The 23,651-nt window shown below is 43.8% G+C and overlaps 1 protein-coding gene across 1 annotated transcript in view; it reads left to right on the top strand.

Moving 5' to 3' along the window:
* The window catches only part of LOC126227747 (leucine-rich repeat-containing protein 15-like), a 1,015,582-nt gene that overhangs the window by 857,798 nt on the left and 134,133 nt on the right, over positions 1 to 23,651 (top strand). The gene's annotated exons all lie outside the window — the stretch shown is intronic.

Here is a 23,651-nt window from a genome sequence, read left to right on the forward strand (position 1 = left end):
AAGGTTATAAATGTGGAAATTTTTAAAACAGTAGGAGGACTGTAGAGTTCCAGAAAAGAAAAATGTGGCAGTGAAAATTGAACTCTGCCGTTGCTATCGATCTCTACAGGGAACGTTCGTAATATTATAATACATCCACTGACTATATTTTTATTCTCCCAATATTCCCGGTGGGTCTGAAACGTTTATCATCACTTTGGAAGTGTACAGAAACTAATATAACAGCATTGACGGTCTAGATGTACTATGTAACAACGAAATGACCTTCCGAGCATCTGTGCTTCAAATTGGACAGTGAAAAATGTGCTAATTTTTTTGGAAAAAAAGGTGCTTTTCAACACACCAGCTAATCCAGTCATTTTTTATTTATCGTATGATGTGTACATTGATTTACATTTATATACAATATTTTCAGGACTAAAATGTACAATCACAAGTTCGTACAATTTTACAGCTCTATATCTAGTTCTTCAATCCACTTGACTGCTTCATCCGATGTACGATGAATGTCCATTAAAGTTCCTCTGAAAGTACGATGAGGGTAGTCAGCAACAATGTGATGAATCGTCTGTGAGGGGGCACCACAGTCACAATTTGCAGAGCCAACCCATCCCCATTTGTGCAGTAGATAGCCACATCTGCCTTGTCCAGTTCGAATGCGGTTAATGATCCTCCACTGACGCCTTGGAAGATCAAATCCTTGCGTCTGCTTGGAAGGGTCCTCGACTAGATGTTTATTGGCTACTGAAGACTGATCCCACTGGAGTTTCCATGAACTGTTAATGTTGAAAGCAGATCCTTCAAGGTCGAGTGCTGTGCGCCATGGTGGTTTCCTCGATTTCAAGCGTTGGTGTGTTCCTTGTACAATATCTTGATGGATGGGGAGCTGGGGGTTCTGCTGAATGTTTTTCCACGTCTTTAGGAGAGCTTCTGATCTTCTTAGGGCTGGAGGTGGGATATTGCTTAGAACCGGCAGCCACAGCGTGTTTGTGCTCCGAATACATCCTGTGATTAATCGCATTGCCTGATTGAGTTGCACGTCTATCTTCTTAGTGTGAACACTGTTGATCCAGGTTGGGCAGCAATATTCAGCAACAGAATATGACAGAGCTAATGCTGTAGATCTCAGGACGTTAGTATTGGCTCCCCATGATGTACCAACAAGCTTCTGAAGAATATTATTTCTAGTTTTAACTTTAGCAGCCACATTTGATAAATGCTGCTTGAAAGACAGAGTTCTATCTAGTGTTAATCCCAGGTACTTTGGTGTACTACAGTATGGCAACACTTGGTCTCTGAATACAACTTCTGGTTTGTAATTTGACTGTCTGTTACGTAGGTGGAATGCAGATATAACTGTTTTCTGAGGATTTCGGTGGAGGCACCATTTCTTGAAATATTTGTCTAAGGCTTCCAGATCAGTGGATAGAATAGTTTCAGCATCAGCAAAGTTGGAGCACTGAGTCACCAGACAAATATCATCAGCATATATGAATTTCCTTGAAGATGTTTCTGGTAAGTCGTGTGTATACAAATTGAAAAGGAGGGGAGCCAGAACAGACCCTTGAGGTAAGCCGTCATTTAGTTTAAACATTCTGCTCCTATCATTATCTGAGTAGATCTGAAAGTACCTATTGCTTAGCATATTGTTGAGTAAGGCCGTGAGTTTACGACATGGGATAACACTCACAAATTTTAAAAGGAGTCCTTCTCGCCAGACAGTGTCATAGGCAGCAGATAGATCCAAAAAGGCAGCCACACTTACTGATTTCTTCTCATACCCATTTTCAATGTGCGTAGTGAGAGATAGTACCTGATCGTTACAACTTCTCCCAGGTCTAAATCCTGCTTGCTCGATAGGAATATGATGGTTGATTGTTTCACAGATTCTGTTGTAGATCAGACGCTCAAGGAGTTTATAAGTGATACTCAAGAGTGCTATTGGACGATAGTTTTCCACTTTTGTGGGATCTTTATTTGGTTTCAGTATGGCTAATATTTTTGATTTCTTCATCAGATGTGGGATGTTTCCAGTTTGCAGGATGTTTGAAAGGAAGTTGGTCAACCATTTTACTGTAGCTGGTCCACAGTGAGCCAGGAATTCTGGGTATATTCCATCATATCCAGCTGCTTTTCCAAGTTTCATACTTTTGATTGCAGCTTTAGTTTCCTCTTCTTGAAATGGAGTAGAGAATTCGGAAGACTGTAGGGCTGCTCTTTTCTTGGTGTTCAACTGTAGTTTGATATCCCTTTTGGCTTGCTTGTCCTTTATATTCTTTGTAACTGACACAAGGTGTTTAGCATAGTCATTCAAATTGATGGCATTTTTTGATCTTTTTGTTGTAGGGTTTGAAGAGTTTAATTTCCTGATGATAGACCAGGCTTTTCTGCTAGAATGGGTGTAATCTAGGGACCCCACAGTTTCATGCCAGATCTTTCTTCGATTATCATCCAGGGACTGGAGGAGGCTTGTTGCATTGTCAGAGTTAGGATGGTCTTCATATTCTTTTAGTAACTCCTCACTCTCGGAACTCCAACCAGGGATATACTCTTTACGGTACCCTCTAGGAATACATCGTCTGGCTGCACCTTTGATAACCCCAACAAATCTGCTGTAGTTGTTGTACGTTGGTTTGATCCATCTGATATTGGAATCTGTTTGCTTTGCAAATTCAGTCCAGTTGGCTTTCTTGAAGTTCCACCTCGGTTTAGGATGTGATCGTACAACAGGTATAGACATCCCCACCTCCAATATAACAGGTCTGTGTTGACTATGTGGGAATTCCTTGAGCACAGTTCGTCGTACTTGATTTAGGGAATTATGAGACTGAGTTGTGAAGCACAGATCTGGGGTATAGCCTTGGGACCAGCGAGCTGAGTGGAAGGTAGGCAGATCTTTAGCATCGTAAATTAAATTCAGGTTTTCAGTTTCCATCCAGTCCTCAAGCGCTTCACCGTTGAGGTCATTCTCCATATATCCCCACAGGTGATGATGACTGTTGAAATCACCGAGGTATATAGTTGGGTGTTGCAGAGACGGTAGAACGGGATTAGGCCAGTTAGTCCCTGGGGGTTTGTACACGTTAACTATCGTTAGGTTTTCAATTTTAACAGCAGTTGTAAAAATGTCATTTTCAGAATTTTCTGACAGCGGCTGGTAGTTTGTTATGTGATTCTTGACGTAAGTTGCAAGGCCATAATTTTTATGGTGATTAGAGGCTATCAGTTTAAAGCCCGGTATTTTCCCCCTACTCTGCAGCTGTGATTCATCAGCTGTGTGCGTTTCTTGAAGTGCGATGATATCAACTGCATATTTCTGTGTGAGCCTGGAAAGATACTCACATTTTGCTCGACTTATCCCTTCGATATTCAGTTGACAGATGCGCAGAGATGGTCCAATTCTACGAGCTTGTGGGTGCTGGATAGGACCGCACGTGTCCTTCGTCATTCTTTGACCGAGAGGTCTTTTCAGACAGTTCGGTCTCATCTTATCGTTGTTGCTTTCTTAGCACCACCCAGGGGTCACGTGTAGGGTATTTAAAGGTTATACCTACGGACGTGAAGCAACGCAGACCCCCAATCCAGTCATGATTAAGACAGGATTTAAATTGCGAGGGGCGTTCAATAAGTAATGAAACACATTATTTACATTTAGAGGAATCTGAGATGGATAAAATCAAAATCTGACATTTATGAGAGGTTTATAGAACCAGTAAGAAGTTTTAAATATATAGCATACAGCAGTAAGTTATCTACAAGACCATGATATAAGTAAAAACCTTGCAAATTTAAACAAGACATGAAAATGAACCTTTCTGGAAGGGAGGCGTTGGTGTGCAGTGTTTCTCTCCGGTTTATGACTTTAGCGCTGAAGATTTTTTATTTTGTTCTGTAAGTGTCTGAAGCTATGCACTGACGAAATAAGTAGCCTTGTTTCTTCAAGAGCACAGTCCCTGAGGAGTCACAATAGCAGATACAGCCGCTTCCAGCTGTTCGCAGACGGAGACATGCGCTGCATATCCAGCCCCGGATGGAAAGCGGTGAATGCGTTGTTATGCCGCGCACTGCGCGCCGAGTAACACACTTTACGACCGCGTAGGAAGGTCCCATAATAGTTAACTACCATCGTAAAGTGCGGTCCTTCCCCCATGAAAAATAGTTGGCCCAGAACGGCACGGGCAAAAGCACGCTTACGTAGACAAACAACGGCCGTAATCCGCGTGTATTGTCCCCGAGGGTGCGGTGGCAGGACAGGAGGAGGTCCTCTGCGAGGAAAGGTGGTGGATGGGCGTGGGGGAGAGTTGGGGGATAGCCTCGTAGGACGAGCCTGTCCTCCCGTGTCAACCGGCTGCCGAATTGGGGCGGAGCTGACAGAAGTCACGGCGAGGCCGGCCAGCAGCGCCGCGCTGCGCCGCGCCACGGGATGATAAATGGAGGCCGTGGCGGCAAAAGTTGCTAACGCGCCGGTGAGCGGGAGATTGATGTGTTTGCCGGCAAGCGCCGCCCGTCGCCGACGCCGCCGATGCCGACGCCGGCGCTGGAAGCAGGCGGGACCTCGTCGCGGCGCGCAGCAGCGGCGCTCAGCACGCGAGCTGCGGCGGCGGCTGGGACGCCGCTCGCTGCTTCCGGGGACCGGACGAGAATATTTTGCCTGCTGAATCGCCCCACCTCGGAACGGCTCGCTGCTCTGACGAGGGAGAACTTTCTCCCGTCTGGTTAGCTTCGCCCTCTCGCTTCCTCTGGCAGCCTGCTGGAAAATAAACTGCCAGTTGTGATCGGATGCTAAGCGACGACGTTTGTATGACAAATACCCTACAACTCGACAACGAAGATAATTTCAACGATGGAAAAACATCTTTTCGCTTGTCCGTCGAAATATCTTGTATTGCAAAACGGAGTCGCATTTGAACCGCTAATAACTACCAGACTATTAATGCGTAAACAGTGGTAAACCCACAATGAATAGATCATGTCAGTACATGTTTGTAGTGCGATGTTTGTTTGCCCGTGACAAGAGCTGTAAAACTACCGTAGGCTACCGTAGTCTATTGTAACTATGCGTTTCCCTAGTAGCCTTGGTCAGTTACGACCGTAAACGCGGTACCTGCACGTTAGGTGTGTTGCATACCTGTCGGACGTTATCCCTTTTCGATCGCTTTGTTTGCGTTTGCGATCGGTGCCTTAATAGATTGCGTTGGAAACCGAAATTGCTGAATAGAAAACGAGTGGGTACATAAATAGCTGTGTAACCCATATAAAAATTTTATTTTGCGTACCTATCTTTCTATACGTTACTTAAAAATAACGAGTGTTTATGGCATAATAGAATGTGTCAATGATTAATACAGGTTTTATTCGAAAATTATTGACTTTAACGTGAAACAGAGGGACTTTGTAGTAAACATAGCTAAAACGTACAGAAAACGTACAGATTTATCACTTAGCGCTAGAAAACCCAATTTTATCAAAAAATGGTGAAAGTAAAAAAAAAAGAAAAAACGAAATTAAAACATATCAAACGTCTCTTTATTCCTTCCTCGAGCTTTTATATAACGTGCTATGTTATTTATAAACAATTTTCGCACTTATCGACAATAACAGGAAACACTCGTCTTTCATCATGGTGAGAGCACTCTACTGAGTCAAAATAAAAAAAAAAATACTGCCCTTTTTTACGTTTTGTGCGTGTAAACTGTGATTTCATGAAAAGTGCATAAAAGCGCAGAAGTTGTGCTATCAGGTAATTTATATTACTTGTAAAATGCAATTTATATTTTTAAAAGATTTTGAAACTTTACAATAGTCTGTCACAGAGCAATATGCTGTTCTAAGTATGTGCAACATAAACAAGGAGAGTTGGTCGGCTCCCAGTTTGTCTCTCACGCAAGTATTTATGTTTGTTTTGCAAACAATGCTTGCGATAGTACTGGTAATCCTACCATTTACAGAGTCATTTATTTACTGTACCAAAATTGCCGAACCGTTGTCTTGATACAGCGCAACTCTACCTATGGCTCATTGTACCAGTGCGGGAGCGGAAGCTTTTCTCTATTTTTGTTTTTTGAGTAATCAGTCTTCTGACTGGTATGAAGCGGCTCGACACGAATTTCTCTGCTGTGCCATGCTCTTCATCTCAGAATGGGACTTGAAACCTACGTCCTCAGTTGTTAGTCAGACATATTCCAATCGCAGTGTTCCTCCACAGTTTTAACCATCTACAGCTCCCGCTGGCATTATGGAGGCTATTCCGTGAGGTCGTAACGCATGATCTATCATCACGTACCTTTTGCTTGTCAGTAATACGCAGAAGTTCCATTCTTCGCTGAGCCTGAGGAGAACCTGCAGATTTCTCACCTTATCAGACCACCGAATTCTCAACATTCTTCCATAGCAATGTATCTCAGACGCATGGATTCTCTCCTCTTCTGCTTTTCCTACATTTCATTAATCAGTACCATACAATGGTGAGCTCCAACTGTTCATTCTCAGATATTTTTTTCCTAAGATTGGGGCCTATCTTTGGCACAAGGAGAATTCTTTTGACCAAGAATGGCCTCTTTGCCAGCGATAGCCTGAGTTTTATATAGCCCTTGCTTCATTCGTTACATATTATTTTGCTCACAGGGTAGCAGAATTCTTGTCAGCTTTGTGATCACCATTTCTAATATTAAGTTTCTCGCTATTCTCATTTCTGTTGCTTTTCATTACTTGCGTCTTTCCTCGGTTTACTCTCAATCCATATTCTGCAGTCATTACACCACTTCACTCAACAGTCCCCATAGTAAATTCTTCTTCACCTCTACTAAGGATAGCAATGTCATAAGCTAATCTTACCATTGATATCGTTTCACCTTCAGTTTTTAACCTAGTCTTAACCTTTTTATTATTTCCATCACTGCTTCTACGATGTGCAGACTGAACAGTTGGACTGAAAGAGTATATCCTTGCCTCTTACCTTTTTCAATCCGAGCACTTCGTTCATAGTCTTAAAATCTTTTTTCTCTTGGGTATTGTACATTTTGTAAATTAGCCGCCTTTCCCTATAGCTTTTTTGAGAATTTCCAACATATTTCACCATATTACATCGTCAAACGTTTTTTCCATGTGTACAAACCCTATGAATATGTCTTGCTTGCATTATTAAGCGAAACATCATGACTGCTTTTGTGCCGCCTTTACTTTTTCTAAATCCAAACTAACAGTTATCTAACAATTTCCTTTTCCATTCTTCTGTGTACTGTTCTCGCCAGCAACTGGGAGCAATGAGATGATTGTCCGATAGCTCTTGCTCTTAACTGCTCTTGGTATCTTCAGAACCGAATGGATGATATTTTCCTTAAGTCTTATAGTTCCTACTCACCAGCTTGAATAGTCGCTTGATTCCCATCACCACCAATGGTTTTAGAAATTCCGATAGTGTGTTATCTAACACTTCTGCCTTATTTGATTTTCAGTCTTTCAGAGCTGTTTTAAATTTGGACTCTATTACTGGATTCCCTAGGTCTTCCCTATCGACTCCGATTTCTTCTTCCATCAAGTCATCGGACAGTTTCTCTACTCATAGAGGCCTTCATCGTACCCTTTCCACCCCTTCAGTCTCTGTCTCCTGCTTTTAACAGTGGAATTACCACTGCATTCTCAATTTTGTCGCCATTGATTTTAATTTCTCCTTGCTGTAACTTTTTTGTGTGGTCAGTGCTCCCAGCGATCGTTTGTTTTTTTGATTTCTTCACATTTTTTCTGCAGCCATTTCCCTAAACTTCCTATTTATTTGTTTCCTGAGGATTTATATTGCTGTATTCCTATCTTTTTAAAAATGTTCATTCCTCTTCAATGTCAATGCCTACTTTGGTATTCCGTATCGCAGTAGCGAACTTCACATGCGTGTCACCAGTACTCAGTTCTTTAGCATGCCACTTGCTTCCTCATTGATTTCTCCATACAATTTTCTTACGAATTAGCTTTGTGTAATGTTGTTAATTGGTGTAGCGTGAAACACATTTAGCTAGAATATTGATTCGGAAGTCATTATGAAGAGACTGCGGAGAACTGCTAGGACTCAAAGCAAGAGAATAAAAATATTACATGGAGTATAAGTGAAATCAGTATTAAATTTAAAAAATTTAAAATAATGAAAGATGTCGTCTCATAAGGCCCGTAAACGTATTCAGAACCATAGAAAACGTACATCTAGGGAAATCACGTGTCGAAGGGAATTCATAAAACCTGAAAGTTCATTGCTGAGCGAATGCGAGATCTACAGTAGCGTCAAAACGGAAACGAAGAAAACTGCGCAAAGCGATTACATAGTTGGCCCATCGGGCACTCAGGGACCAGCGACAGGCCAATCTTGTGATTTCTCTGATTTTTGATCATTATGCTAATATATTTAACGATAGTGTTAAGGAAGGCAACGACCTTGGCGCAGTGGATACATCGGTTCCCTTCAGATCTCCGAAATTAAGCGCTGTCGGGCGTGGCCCGCACTTGGATGGGTGACCATCAGGGCCGCCATGCGCTGTTGCCATTTTTCGGAGTGCACTCAGCTTCGTGATGCCAATTGAGGAGCTACTCGACCGAATAGTAGCGGCTCTGGTCAAAGAAAACCGTCGTAAAGACTAGGAGAGGGGTGTGCTGACCACCCGCCCCTCCTATCCGCGTCCTTAGCTCCTCAGCAATGACTAAAAGAAAACACTAAGTGAACAGTTGTGATCGTGTTATATATTTCATAATGCAGGTGTTGGGTGAAAAAGTGGAAACGCAACGCATTACTATGCGTAAAATGCCGTAGAAAACCCATTGGCATTCGAAGTCATTCTTTCTGCAAAATAGGGGCAAGTTGATGTAACGACGATGGAGGCTGATAAGGATATGAAATTCAGACAGGCAATAGCAGAAGAAAAATTCCTCAAAAAGCGAAATTCATAAAAATTTACTATATGTTTTAGCATTAAGTATTGTTTTCTTGAAGATATTTATTTGTATCGAATGTAGCCTTGTACGGAAGTCAAAAGTGGACGATAAGCAATTTAGAAAAGAAAATAAGACACACTTTTGATATTTGGTGGCACACAAGAAAAATGAAAGTTTGATGGGTAGGTAGAGTAGTTAATGAGGGGTAGGGAAAGATAAAAATTGTAGAGCGAGACCAAGGCAGTAAGGAGGTCCAAATGGTTATATTCGCAGGTTGCGAATGATGAACTGACTTGCGCATGATAGACTAGCTTGGAGAGCGGTATAAAACAAGCCTTAGATCACAACAGCACTTCATCCTGGTCGTCCCTACTGAATCTTAACACGCAAATGGCATTATAAGCTCACCAGACAAAATTTTAGTCACCCCCTCAAACTTCCACTGTAGTCACTTTGGAACGCTCTAGATCATTGGTCGTCAAATTTTTGAGCACTTGGAGCTCAAAAATTTGACGACCAAAGATCTAGATCGTTCCAAAGGTACTACTGTGTAATATTGATGGGGTGACTAGAATTTTGTCTGGTGAGCTTATAATGCCATTTGCATGTTAAGATTCAGTAGGAAAGGCCACGACAATGAGAGGTTTGTTCTGTGTCGTTAAGAGTGCATTGAGTTGGAGCTAAGCGAATTAGAACGTGTGTAAATTGTTGGTGCTCGTATCGTGGCTGCTTCTGTAACCAGGATAGCCGAAGTGTTTTGTGTTTCAAGAAGCACCGTGTCGATCATTCATACCGCGTACAGGGCAAGAGGAAGTCACAACTAAGACGAAAGTATGTAATGAGTGATCGTGACAGACGATCATTAAAGAGTACTGCAACGAAAAATGTAAAAAAAAAAAAAAACCACTCATCAGTGATGCAAGTTCCCGTAACAGGAAGATGTGTGACCAAAGTCATAAAACCTGATTTTGGTAGCCATCAGTCTTATTTTACACTGTTTCCAACTTCGGGCCAAGTTTACGTCCAAAGAGTAAAACATGATGGGGCCTCGGTGATGATTTGGGTAGCCATATCGTGATATTCCAATGGACGCCATTGTTACTCTGCATGGCCGATTGCTGCCAAGGATTATGTGACCGTTTTGGTTGATCAGGTCCATCCCTTGGTACAGTGTTTGTTCCCCAATGGTGATGCTCTGGTCCAAGACGACAGGGCTCATGTTTCTACAGCTCGCATTGTCCACGTTTCATTTTTTGAGGGCGAGGATGAACTGTCGTATCTCCTATGACCACCACGGGCACTATATGTCAATTTTATTGACCCTTGGTGGCCTTCTTTAGAAAGAAGTGTCCGTGATCGTTATCAGCCTCCATCGTCGTAGCCTAACTTGCACCTATTTTGCGGATGAATGGCTTCGAATGCTAACGGGTTTTCTACGTCGTTTCACGCATAGTAATATGTTGTGCTTTTGGTGTTCCCACTTTTCCACCCAACACCTGTATCTTTAAATGCATTAAGGAATATATAACACGATCACAACTGTTCACTAAACGTTGGATTTAATTTTTCTTTTAGTCATTGCATTTCATTACAACAGTCTCTATAATGCGTGTTCACGAATCCATGTTACTTCTCTGTCAACATTAGTACCAAAGCATCTGATCGATTCGATTCCCATACGTATGAAAGTTGTCAGCACTGGAAGAAAAATAATAAAATATTCCTCCTGTGACATCCGCTAAGCCCACAATGGCCGCGGTACCTAGCTGTCTGCCTCTGAGGTAAACGGCCAGCTTCACTTACCTTACAGCAGAATGCTCCAAATTCAATTAAAATGAAGCACTTTTTAAAATATTACTGTCTCTGTATTTTTGTTTCTTACTGGGAAAGGAAACTCCACTCCTCAAAAGCTTCTAAAGTTACTTAAATTTTGGGATTCTCCTGTTAGTTGCTAGATGCATAGTACTATAAAATACGGCTGAGAACAGCGAACACCACGAATGCACTATTAGGACCGCATGCGGCCTGTGAGCTACAGTTTTACAATCACGGCGTTAGACAGTCTGTGGCAACGGCCTTGCCGCAGTGGATACACCGGTTCCCGTGAGAACACCAAAGTTAAGCGCTGTTGGGCGTGGCCGCCATTTGGATGGGTGACCATCCAGCCGCCATGCACTGTTGCAATTTTTCGGGGTGCACTCAGCCTCGTGATGCCAACTGAGGAGCTACTCTACCGAACAGTAGCGGCTTCGGTCAGGAAAACCATCATAACGACCGGGAGAGCGGTGTGCTGACCCCACGCCTCTCCTATCCGCATCCTCAACCGAGGTTGACACGGCGGTCGGATGGTCCCGGTAGGCCACTCGTAGCCTGAAGACGGAGTGCTGTTAGACAGTCTGTAATAGCTAGCAGGTGGGCATGTGACCATCCACAGCTGACGTGAGTCAAGATACTGAACTGGTGTGTCTGTGTTAGTCAGTTGTATTGAATCAGGGCAGCAAGATTGTAACACGCCCGGGGGTACAAATGGCGGGGGTCCCTTAAACTGGAATCTCACTTCTGCTTCTCGTTTCGTGACCGCACGCCCTATCCACACCACGTACCTGATAATCCCGCAGCGGTCGTACTGTTCTGCTCCACACTGCTGTTGGCTTGCCTGAAAATAATTGTCTAAATATGCAAGCGGGTTTAGGGGATCCACTGAACGTTAAGCACAACACTGTCCTACATCTGGTATGAACATCAGTATTCTGAAACGACAAGAAATCACAGGTTGCACTGTTTACATTCTAGGTCATAACTGCTTATCCCAATTAACATTCTTGATTATCTGTCCACAATATCACTTGGACGAGCGTACGCGTAACCGACGCGACGCGGGTGATTGTTAATGATGTGGAAGCCGAATGATCGAACGAAAGTTCTCACGCTCGTCACGCATACACAGATATTTGGTACCAGTCCCCCTTGACATTAGTAATGATATAACACTATTCATAGAGTTAATTTTTCAGTTCTCAGTTCATAATTGTACGAGCGTGCGCGTAACCGTCGCGGCGCAGCTGATTGTTGATGATGCGGAAACGCGATGACCGAACGCACGTTCTCACGCTCGCTACAAAACACTGGCACTTGATTGCACTCTTTTATGGTAACTAATTTTTACTGATTCACATTAGTTTATTCTGAGAGACCGAACACGGCGCGGATGATTGATGCTATGTGACACGCAACAGGAGGATACACAAATACGTCATCGGTGGCTCTGCTCATTTTTAATTACATCCTTACGCACTTTCCTCTGAATCACCTTACTGTAATAGCACTTGTAGTAACACTTCAACTTCCATAATAGCAATGCATCTCACATGCAGAGCTACCCACAACACAACAGTTTCGTGTCCCGTGCTCGACTCTGAAAAAACGCGGCCGCTCTCAAAGATACTCCGTAACCAAGCCAGCGATATGAAAATACGCTTACAAGATGTATATATGCGGAGACTTGACAGATTGGCATTAACGAGCTATGGTGTTCGCACGCATCGTGACCAGACAACGAACGCGGTGATACAAGCTGTAGAGTGCACCAATGGCCAAAGGAGGCATTTAGCTCAAGTGTGTCGAGGCTTTGTTTCGGGCCAAAGAGGGTTATATGCTGTTGTTTTTCGGAACATGACATGCGGCAAATAACTCAGTTTATCTTGAACATGAAATGGGATGTACAATTCACGACTCACAAACTGTTGTGTCTCTTCTACATTCTTATGACGGTCTGCCTTTGAAGCTAACAGACGCTCTACCGCTTCCCGACTTTCCCTTTAAGTTACCCAACCTTAATCTCATATGAAGTATCTGGGACTATATTCAACGGCATGTGTGGCGTAGTAAACAGTGCCCCGCAGTTTTGTAGATGTACAAGGTCTAACCATCATTGAATGGCTTCAGATAGATACGGCGTATCTGACGAAACCCGCTGAGCCACTTCCTCAACGAACTGATACACTATATGATCAAAAGTATCCGGACACCCCCAAAAATATACGTTTTTCATTTCATTGCCACGTACTTCCAGATACTCCGTATCAGCGACCTCAGTAGTCATTAGACATCGTGAGAGAGCAGAATGGGGCACTCCTGGCATGGGGCACTCATGGACTTCGAACGAGGTCAGGTGATTGGGTGTCACTTGTATCATACGCCTGTACGCGAGATTTCAACATTCCTAAACATCCATAGGTCAACTGTTTCCGATGTGATAGTGAAATGGAAACGTTAAGGGACACGTACAGCACAAAAGCGTACAGGTCGACCTCGTCTGTTGAGTGACAGACACCGCCGACAGTTGAAGAGGGTCGTAATGTTTCATAGGCAGACATCTACCCAGACCATCACACAGGAATTACAAACTGCATCAGGATCCACTGCAAGTACTATGACAGTTAGGTGGGAGGTGATAAAACTTGGATATCATGGTCGAGCGGCAGCTCATAAGCAACACATCACACCGGTAAATGCTAAACGACGCCTCCCTTGTTGTAACGAGCGGGAACACTGGACGATTGAACAATGGAAAAACGTTGTGCGGAGTAATGAATGACGGTACACAATGTGGCGATCCGATGGCAGGTATGGGTATGGCGAATGCCGGGTGAACCTCATCTGCCAGCGTATCTAGTGCGAACAGTACAATTCGGAGGCGGTGGTGTTATGGTGTGGTCGTGTTTTTCATGGAGGCGGCTTGCACCCGTTGTTCTTTTTGCGTGGCACTATCACAGCAAAGGCCTATGTTGATGTTTTAAGCACCTTCTTGCTTCCCACTGTTGAAGAGCGATTCGGGGATGGCAATTGCATCTTTCAACACGATCGAGCACACTTTTCATAATGCACGACAATAACATCCCTGTAATGGACTGGCCGGCACGGAGTCCTGACCTGAATCCTATAGAACACCACTGGGATGATTTGGAACGCCAACATCCTGCCAGGCCTCCCAAACCGACATCGATACCTCTACTCACGTGCAGCACTCCATGAAGAATGGGTGCCATTCCCCAAGAAACCTTCCAGCTCCAGTTTGAAAGTATGCCTGCGAGAATGGAAGCTGTCATCAAGGTTAAGGGTGGGCCAACACCATATTTAATTCCAGCATTACCGATGGAGGGCGCCTCGAACTTTTAAGTTGTTTTTAGCCAGGTGTCCGGATACTTTTGATCACACAGTGTACCATTAACAGAAAGTCCTCAGAAAGTCCTGTTTCACGGTGTTAGCTTGAAGGTTGGTGGGAGTATCCTTTTTTGTTCTGTTGTGCATAACACAACCCATCATAAAGTTATATATAATAAAGTTATTGGCAGGAATATCGAAGTGTTTAACATAATGAGTACAATAAAATAAAATGAAATGTCTATAAGCTTATCACCTCTCTGCCGTTCGTAGCGTTTATCACGCTCTACACGGCCCGATGCTTTAATCTTTTGAGAAATTAGTCTGATTTAAATTTTTTCAGGATGTTGACTAGCAAGAAGTATTCGCCTCCAGTCGGCGCGTTATGTACATTATTTAGCTGTTTAATTGTATTTTATCTGTTTCTGTATCCAGATGTGGATTTCGTGAAACATATCTAACTGGCTTCCAAATTTTTAATTTAATTCTACATTTTCACTTTAATATTCTCCTACAACGTCAAAGTACATTTCGTTGGGCCTTCGTACCGATTATGATCCTCGCATCAATAAGGGTTGCTTGTTCCTGTGGAACTCGATTTGTTGACAGCATGCTCACTGTTCACCCGTCCTCGATAGCCAATAGGAAGCGTGTCAGAGAAATGACGTGTTCACTGGTGGCCGCCGTCGAAGCGCATCTGAGCCAGGTACAAACTGTCCGGCACCGACTCTCAGCTAACAACGACGGGATTTATCTCATACTCCCGTTTTTTTCTCCGACTATGTAACGACACCGAAATTAATATCTGTTATGGCTTATTTATTTCCCTTGGAGGCTAGCGTCCTAGGCGGTACGCTATACAAGCTGGTCATAACCCAGTACCAACTCAATATACAAAAAAGGACACCACGTATACCCTGAAGCGCCAAACAAACTGATACAGGCATGGATATTCATTTACAGAGACATGTAAAAAGGCAGAATACGGCGCTGCTGTCGGCAACGCCTATGGAATACAGCAGGTGTTTGGCGCATTGTTAGATCAGTTGCTGCTGCTACTACAGCAGGTTATCAAGATTTAAGTGAGTTTGAACGTGGTGCTATAGTCGGCGCACGAGCGATAGGACACAGCATCTACGAGGTAGCGATGAAGTGGGGATTTTCCCATACGATCATTTGAGTGTATCGTGAATATCTGGAATCCGGTAAAACATAAAACCTTCTACACCGCTGCTGCCGGAAGATCCCAAAAGAACGGGACCAACGACGACTTAAGAGAATCGTTCAGTGTGGCAGAAGTGTAACCCTTCCGCACTTTGCTGCAGGTTTCAGTACTGGGCCACCAACAAGTGTCAGCGTGCGAGCCACTTCACGAAACATCATCGATATGGGCTTTCGGAGCCAAAGGCCCACTCGTGTACCCTTGATGCCTGCACGACGCAAAGTTTTAGGCCTTACCTGGGCCCGCCAATACCAACATTTGGCTATTGATGGTTGGAGACATGTTGCCTGGTTGGACAAATCTCGTTCCAAATTGTATCGAGCGGATGGACGTGTACGGGTATAGAGACAACCTCATGAATCCATGGGCCCTGCATGTGAGAAAGGAATGTTCAAGATGGTGGAGGCTCTGTAATGGTGTGGGCGTGTGCAGTTGGAGTGATATGTGACCCCTGATACGTCTAGATATGACTCTGACAGGTGACACGTACTTAAGAATCCTGTCTGATCACCTGCATCCATTCATGTCCATTGTGCTTTCCGACGGACTTGCTCAAAACCAGCAGGACAATGCGACACCCCACACATTCATAATTGCTATAGAGTGGTTCCAGGAACACTCTTCTTAGTTTAAATATCTCCATTGGTAACCAAACTCCCCAGATATAATATTATCGAGCGTATCTGGGATCCTCGCAAAGTGCTGTTCACAAGAGATCTCCATTTCCTCATACTCTCAGTGATTTATGGACAGCCGCCTAGGACTCATGGTGTCAGTTCCCTCCAGCACTACTTCAGACATTAGTCGAGTCCACCCGACGTCGTGTTGCAGCACATCTGCGTGACCGCGGGGCCCTAAACGAAATCAGACAGGTGTACCAGTTCCTTTGGCTCTTCAGTGTACGTACATCTGTTTGTTTTATTCTACAAACACTCAGAGTTTCATGGCTACCTCGAAACGACTTCGAGCGTTATCTGACCGCGTCGTGCATTGTAAATGAAGTAACTGTACTGCACTTAGTCTACGCGGTATTCTCCGGCTGTCTCTCCAGCTTTTACTTGTCTTGACATCACTCAGATCTTCGTAAGTCCTCAGTGGATTTCCGCTACTCTAATTCTGATACCAGATACTAAACAATACCTACGTAACACTGTGCAAAACAACAGTATACGTACTTATAACGATTGAGTAAAACTTATTATTACAATTACAGCATTGGTGACGATCTAAAATCTGATTGTATTACGAACTTCTGCCGCAGTTGCGAATATTTTTGACATCAGTTGTATTAGACATGGAGATCATACCTATTGGTGGCGAATGAAAATTTGTGCGGGGTAGGAACTCCAACGCGGATTTCCCGCTTACCGCGGACGGTCACCTTAACAATCGAGGCCGTCCGTGCGCACTTCTAGGATCGATCCAAACTTCCATATGTCACAGCGTCTACGCCCCATTGACCGCAACTTGGCTGATTCCGGCAAAAACGTTAATGAGACACACTTGTTCAACATGGGAATTATCGTCGATTTGCCTGTATAGGCTATAATGCTTTTTATTACAATGTCTGCCCCTTCAGACAAGCAAGCAGTACTACGTTAGTATTAGTTACTTTGCTTGTCTAGACTGTAATATTGCTTGTATGTCTAAAGGAACAGACATTGTAATAACAAGTATTTCAGTATAGACAGGCAAAACGACTATGATACCAGCGTTGAACATGATTGTCTTACTAATCTTGTTTCGGGATCCAGGTAAGCTGCGAGCGATGGGGGCGTAGACATAGTGGTAGCTGGAGGTTTGAATTGGTCGTGGAAGCGTACACGAATATCTTGAAATAGTTAAGGCGACTGCTCGCGATATGCGGCAAATACGTGTTAGAATCTCAGTCCAGCACAAATGTTCATGCGGCACCAATAGGTATGATTTTCACACATAATACAACCGATGTCAAAAATATTCGCAACTGCGACATAATTTCGTTATTAAGTTTGAGCTAACACATTTCACTGGCGAGGCGTCAAGCGAGGATGTTACGAAACTGTTTTCGAAACACTGTATGCAGTTGTGTCCATTGAAGAACATAGTTTTGAGTCTCTTCGAAGGCTGCAAAAACCATCAAAAGAATTTTCCTTTCTAATGTCTACCCAAAGTGGACTAACTGTTGTAATGTGTCCACAGTCACACATTTGTGAATGCCGTTTGCCATAGACAAATGGTCAGGGATGGGTCTACAATGCCCTGACTTGGGTCAAGGTGTTTCCATTTTGTCCATTCCTGACAAGGAATATTCCATAAAAATGTATTACAGCGTTGTATTAACCGGTTCAGTAAGTGGCGGAGCTACTGTCCTGTTTTGGACTCGCAGTGACTCCAAATGCGATTTTACACGACTAATCAGGGCTTTTGTCCCCCACTATACCATTATACGTGCTTGTATAGCCGGAAAGCACGTCACCCAATGTTTAGCACACACCCCATTCAACATAGCATAATTACTAAACTAAATTAGTGGTTTGTGGTAGGCAGACAGCATTGTATCGAGTGGAGTAAATATTGACTTTGTTCGGATTACAATCTCACAGTGCGCGTGGCACTGTTCACAGCCTTTAAACAGTCCGTATACATAATTAATATTATTGATAGAATCAACAAGTTACATACCTCAATTGTCTAAACCACTTAATGTTTCATTTTGCTTTGTTTCATCGCTCATTGTCTTAAACATTGCTTAACTGCGGTCCGATATAATATTTTGTCAAACACCACAAATACCTTTAATTAACGATAATTACGTTTCAGTTCTTTCCGAATTGGATTTCTTACCCATTCCCTACGCGCTCGGAACGAAATTCGCTGTTGAACAACTCTACACATCTACATCTACATTTATACTCCGCAAGCCACCCAACGGTGTGTGGCGGAGGGCAGTTTATGTGCCACTGTAATTACCTCCCTTTCCTCTTCCAGTCGTGTATGGTTCGCGGGAAGAACGACTGCCGGAAAGCCTCCGTGCGCGCTCGAATCTCTCTAGCTTTACATTCGTGATCTCCTCGGGAGGTATACGTAGGGGGAAGCAATATATTCGATACCTCATCCAGAAACGCACCCTCTCGAAACCTGGACAGCAAGCTACACCGCGATGCAGAGCGCCTCTCTTGAAGAGTCTGCCACTTGACTTTGCTAAACATCTCCGTAACGCTATCACGCTTACCAAATAACCCTGTGACGAAACGCGCCGCTCTTCTTTGGATCTTCTCTATCTCCTCCGTCAACCCGACCTGGTACGGATCCTACACTGATGAACGAGTGTTTTGTAATCACCTCCTTTGTTGATGGACTACATTTTCCAAGGACTCTCCCAATGAATCTCAACCTGGTACCCGCCTTACCAACAACTAATTTTATATGATCATTCCACTTCAAATCGTTCCGCACGCATACTCCCAGATATTTTATAGAAGTAACTGCTACCAGTGTTTGTTACGCTATCATACAATAAAGGATCCTTCTTTCTATGTATTCGCAATACATTACATTTGTCTATGTTAAGGGTCAGTTGCCACTCATTGCACCAAGTGCCTATCCGCTGCAGATCTTCCTGCATTTCGCTACAATTTTCAATTGCTGCAACTTCTCTGTATACTACAGCATCATCTGCGAAAAGCCGCATGGAACTTCCGACACTATGTACTAGGTCACTTATATACAGGGTGTTACAAAAAGGTACGGCCAAACTTTCAGGGAACATTCCTCACACACAAATAAAGAAAAGATGTTATGTGGACATGTGTCCGGAAATGCTTAATTTCCATGTTAGAGCTCATTTTAGTTACTTCCACCTACGCTCAATGTAGCACGTTATCATGATTTTATGCGGGATACTCTACCTGTGCTGCTAGAACATGTGCCTTTACAAGTACGACACAACACGTGGTTCATGCACGATGGAGCTCCTGCACATTTCAGTCGAAGTGTTCGTATGCTTCCCAATAACGGATTCGGTGACCGATGGATTGGTAGAGGCGGACCAATTCCATGGCCTCCACGCTCTCCTGACCTCGACCCTCTTGACTTTCATTTATGGGGGCATTTGAAAGCTCTTGTCTACGCAACCCCGCTACCAAATGTAGAGAATCTTCGTGCTAGTATTGTGGATGGCTGTGATACAATACGCCATTCTCCAGGGCTGCATCAGCGCATCAGGGATTCCATGCGACGGAGGGTGGATGCATGTATCCTCGCTAACGGAGGACATTTTAAACATTTCCTGTAACAAAGTGTTTGAAGTCACGCTGGTACGTTCTGTTGCTGTGCGTTTCCATTCCATGATTAACGTGATTTGAAAAGAAGTAATAAAATGAGGTCTAACATGGAAAGTAAGCGTTTCCGGACACATGTCCACATAACATATTTTCTTTCTTTGTGTGTGAGGAATGTTTCCTGAAAGTTTGTCCGTACCTTTTTGTAACACCCTGTATACTGTGAAAAGCAATGGTCCCTTATCACTCCCCTGTGGCACGCCAGAGGTTACTTTAACGTCTGTAGACGTCTCTCCTTTGAGAACAACATGCCGTGTTCTGTTTGCTAAAAACTCTTCAATCCAGCCACACAGCTGGTCTGACATTCCGTAGGCTCTTACTTTGTTTATCAGGCGACAGTGTGGAACTGTATCGAACGCCTTCCGGAAGTCAAGAAAAATGGCATCTACCTGGGAGCCTGTATCTAATATTTTCTGGGTCTCATGAACAAATAAAGCGAGTTGGGTCTCACACGATCGCTGTTTCCGGAATCCATGTTGATTCGTACAGAGTAGATTCTGCGTCTCCAGAAACGACATGATACGCGAGCAAAAAACATGTTCAAAATTCTACAACAGATCGACGTCAGAGATATAGGTCTATAGTTTTGCACATTTGCTCGACGACTCTTCTTGAAGTCTGGGACTACCTGTGCTCCTTTCCAATCATTTGGAACCTTCCGTTCCTCTAGAGACTTGCGGTACACGGCTGTTAGAAGGGGGGCTAGTTCTTTCACGTACTCTGTGTAGAATCGAATTGGTATCCCGTCAGGTCCAGTGGACTTTCCTCTGTTGAGTGATTCCAGTTGCTTTTCTATTCCTTGGACATTTATTTCGATGTCAGCCATTTTTTCGTTTGTGCGAGTATTTAGATAAGGAACTGCAGTGCGGACTTCCTCTGTGAAAGAGCTTTGGAAAAAGGTGTTTAGTATTTCAGCTTAACACGTGTCATTCTCTGTTTCAATGCCATCATCATCCTGGAGTGTCTGGATATGCTGTTTAGAGCCACTTACTGATTTAACGTAAAATCAGAACTTCCTAGGATTTTCTGTCAAGTCGGTACATAGAATTTTACTTTCGAGTTCACTGAACGCTTCACGCATAGCCCTCCTTACGCTAACTTTGACATCGTTTAGCTTCTGTTTGTCTGAGAGGTTTTGACTGCGTTTAAACTTGCAGTGAAGCTCTCTGTGCTTTCGCAGTAGTTTCCTAGCTTTGTTGTTGACCCACGATGGGTTTTTCCCGTCCCTCACAGTTTTACTCGGCACGTACCTGTCTAAACCGCATTTTACGATTTCCTTCAACTTTTTCCATAAACACTATATATTGTCAGTGTCGGAACAGAAATTTTAGTTTTGATGTGTTAGGTAGTCTGAAATCTGCCTTCTATTGCTCTTGCTAAACAGATAAACCTTCCTCCCTTTTTTTTTTATGTTCCTATTTACTTCCATATTAAGGGATGCTGCAACGGCCTTATGATCACTGATTCACTGTTCTGCGCTTACAGAGTCGAAAAGTTCGGGTCTGTTTGCTATCAGTAGGTCCAAGATGTTATCTCCACGAGTCGCCGGCCGGAGTGGCCGTGCGGTTCTAGGCGCTGCAGTCTGGAGCCGAGGGACCGATACGGTCGCAGGTTCGAATCCTGCCTCGGGCATGGATGTGTGTGATGTCCTTAGGCTGGTTGGGTTTTATTAGTTCTAAGTTCTAGGCGACTGATGACGTCAGAAGTTAAGTCGCATAGTGCTCAGAGCCATTAGCCAGTATTCTCCACGAGTCGGTTCTCTGTTTAATGGCTCGAGGTAATTTTCGGATAGCGCACTCAGTTTAATGTCACTCGATGCTCTCTACCAACCACCCGTCCTAAACATCTGAGTATCCCAGTCTATATCTGGTAAATTGAAATCTCCACCTAAGACAACAACATGTGAGAAAATTTATGTGAAATATATTCCAGATTTTCTCTCAGTTGTTCTGCCACTAATGCTGCTCAGTCGGGAGGTCGGTAAAAGGAGCCAATTATTAACCTAGCTCGGTTGTTCAGTGTAACCTCCACCCACAATAATTCACAGGAACTATCGACTTCTATTTCACTACAGGATAAATTACTGCTAACAGCGACAAACACGCCACCACCGGATGCATGCAATCTATCCTTTCTAAACACCGTCTGTGCCTTTGTAAAAATTTCGGCAGAATTTATCTCTGGCTTCAGACAGCTTTCCGTACCTATAACGATTTCAGCTTCGGTGCTTTCTACCAGCGCTTGAAGTTCCGGTACGTGACTTTTAGCATTCTTCTTCAGTAGCCTACACGCTTTACCGCTATCGCCGCTTTCTCTGGGGAAAAATATATTGAGACTACGAGTCAACTGAAAATGGAGATCATTGTTGTAACAGTATCACAAAAGACTCAACGCCATTTTCAGTGATAAAGTTGTAGTAACGTAGTCGCTGGAGAAGTTCGTGGAACAATTTCTAGTATTGCATGTTTGAGGTGACGTAATTTTTCTTGTCTGGCTGCTTCGTTCTCGATCCACAGACAATGTGCTGAAATGCACTGCGGACGAGAATTAAAGGATCGCCGACCGGAGTGGCCGTGTGGTTCTAGGCGCTACAGTCTAGAACCGCGCGACCGCTACGGTCGCAGGTTCGAATCCTGTCTCGGGCATGGATGTGTGTGGTTTCCTTAGGTTAGTTAGGTTTAAGTAGTTCTAAGTTCTAGGGGACTGATGGCCTCAGATGGTAAGTCCCATAGTTCTCAGAGCCATTTGAACCATTTTGAATTAAAGGATCACATTTTCGAAACACCGTAATGTCCTCCCATTGAGACGAATGAGTTTGAAATTCGGCTGGAAGTGCCTACAACCTTCGGTTACAATGGTGAAAAAACGTGGCGCCCTGTGACGTCACCGTGGGACTCGGTGACGCTTCAAACAGCAAGATGTCGACACACTCGAAAAAAAAGCACAACTTGGAAATTCATGTGAGCTGTAAGGTGGTTTAATGAAGTCATATTGACACCTAATTTCATCACATCTCTGTCCAAAGCCACCCTGGACGTTTCATACGACGAGAGGGTCGTCAGAGCCCCTCTTACCCACATTTCACCCCTTCTTTAGACGTCTCTGCAATGGAGATCAAAACCTTTGTACTCAGCGCTGAAACCACACGGTTTTCCCATGGGTGGCCGAGGGCAACATTTCAGACCCACCGCCGCTCAAAATCAACACGAAGAGGCCTCATGGGGTGGCTAAACGGCGTCAATGAAACCAACCATTTCCCTGGGGCGTTTATTCTCACACATCTCGCAGGCGAAAATTACAGTTCGCTGTGTGAAGAGCAACAGGAAGACGTTCTTCTTCAACACTTCTGACGCCCTCGGACTTACCAGCCCGTCTCTGAGGCCAATGTAGGTCTACATCCTCATTGAGCGTGATTCCAACCGTTTGGAGTGCAGCACAACCGCCATTTTTGCTCCCGTGCATAGGCCTGGAACCGTTCAGAACCATTCGACGGAATTTCTTTATAATCTGAAGCAGCAAATGGTATTTATGATTTACAGCCCTCCCGTTTTGCGCCTTTCAGTGGTGTGATCACGCGGGAATTCAACTTTAACATACGCGTGAATAAAACGGCAAAAGGTCGTTCTAAGACCCCACAGTTCAGCAAAACCCTCGGCGCCACACACTCACCTTTATTGAGCACATTAAAATTGTACATTCAGGAATGTACAGCAAATGAAGCAGGCAAAAAGGAATACAAACGTCTCAAAAATGAGATCTACAGGAAGTACAAAATGGCTAAGCAGGGATGGCTAGAGGACAAACGTAAAGATGTAGAGGCTTATCTCACTAGGAGTAAGGTAGATACTGCCTACAGGAAAATTAAAGAGACCTTTGGAGATAAGAGAACCACTTGTATGAACATCAAGAGCTCAGATGGAAACCCAGTTCTAAGCAAAGAAGGGAAAGCAGAAAGGTGGAAGGAGTATATACAGGGTCTATACAAGGGCGATGTACTTGAGGACAATATTATGGAAATGGAAGAGGATGTA

This window comes from Schistocerca nitens, unplaced genomic scaffold (assembly GCF_023898315.1).
Source record: "Schistocerca nitens isolate TAMUIC-IGC-003100 unplaced genomic scaffold, iqSchNite1.1 HiC_scaffold_338, whole genome shotgun sequence".
Lineage (NCBI taxonomy): Eukaryota > Metazoa > Arthropoda > Insecta > Orthoptera > Acrididae > Schistocerca > Schistocerca nitens.